Raw genomic sequence first — 1,415 nt, forward strand, 5'->3', positions numbered from 1 at the left:
AGTTTCCTTAGCCAAGGCTATTGTCTCATTATGCTCTATAGCCCTTTTCTTTGAAAAAATTTCCTTTAAAAACTTGGCATATAGAGGCATCCTAGACAAAGCTTCAGCAAAGGGAAGTTTAATGCAAATCTTCCTAAGTATGTTAACAAATTTTTCAAATTTACCCTCTAGTTTAAGCTTATCAGGATTTAAGGGGGATGGAGTTTTGTTTTCTCCAAGTGATTTAGCTTCTTCTAACACAACTTTATCACCTAAGGGCTTGACATTTTCTTTCCCAATGTTTTTAACCTTAGCAAAAGTTTCGCCTAACTTACTACCCCTAAAAGATATGACATTAACTTGGGCTTTGGGGTTGGCTTTGGTTTGACCAGGAAAGACCCCCGGTGTTTGGGAAGATGTAGCCACTTGTTGGGCTATTTGGGCGATTTGTGTTTCAAGCATTTTAGAGTGAGTAGCAATAGAATCAACCTTGGTATTGAGCTTGGAAAGAGAATCATTCAGAAATCCAGTTTGGTTTTTGAGTTCTTGAAGTTGTTTGTTTTGGTTGGCAATAGAGTTTTCCAACAAAATTTCCAAATTGGATTTTTGAGTGAATCTTTGGTTGTTTGCATAACCGGGTGGTGCTACTTGTCCATAGGGATTTTGGTTTTTATAAAAATTTTGATTTTGTCGCATCCCTTGGTTGTATTGAGCATAATTCATTTGCTCAACACCATTAATAGCACTACCTAGTTGGCAATCAACACCAGCATGACCAGCTATACCACATATTTCACAAGAAGGAGTAGATGCAGAATTGATAGCACTAACATTGAATTTTTCAAGTTTTTCAGTTAGTGTATCAATTTTAGAAGCAAGGTGATCATAGTTAGAGACTTCGTGTATACCTGCCTCCTTTTTGGAGGGTGAAGAACTAGAGATGGCTCTCTCGTCGGTCCATTTGTAATGATTCTGAGCCATGTCTTCAATCAAGGCATACGCCTCCGTGTAATTCTTGTTCATAAGTGCTCCACCTGCAGCTGCATCAACAGACATCTTAGTGGTATAAGACAAGCCATTATAAAAAGTGTGGACTATAAGCCACTTCTCTAGGCCATGGTGGGGACAAAGTCTTAGCATTTCCTTGAAACGCTCCCACGCCTCATAGAGAGATTCCCCATCTTTTTGATTGAACCGCGTGATTTGGTCTCTAAGTTTAGCGGTTTTAGATGGTGGAAAGAAACGGGCAAGGAATGCTTGCCTCATCTGATCCCATGAAGTAATGGAACCGACTTCGAGGGAATGGAACCAAGCGCTAGCTCTATCCCTTAAGGAAAAGGGAAAGAGATGAAGTCTTACGGCCTCTTGGTTCTCCTTCATGGTTCCACTAATTCGTAGGAAAACAGAGATGTGAAGATTGGGATCCTCAGTGGGGG

General features: G+C 40.2%; 1 non-coding gene across 1 annotated transcript; it reads left to right on the forward strand.

Moving 5' to 3' along the window:
- The first annotated feature begins 1,090 nt into the window (after positions 1–1,090).
- Positions 1,091–1,197, forward strand: LOC146898943 (small nucleolar RNA R71). The gene has a single exon (XR_015024282.1). It is a non-coding gene; the product is annotated as a small nucleolar RNA R71 (small nucleolar RNA).
- Positions 1,198–1,415: the final 218 nt, after the last annotated feature.

Source organism: Medicago sativa, chromosome 8, assembly GCF_051527215.1.
Source record: "Medicago sativa cultivar Bolivia chromosome 8, Bolivia_mono, whole genome shotgun sequence".
In the NCBI taxonomy this organism is placed as follows: domain Eukaryota; kingdom Viridiplantae; phylum Streptophyta; class Magnoliopsida; order Fabales; family Fabaceae; genus Medicago; species Medicago sativa.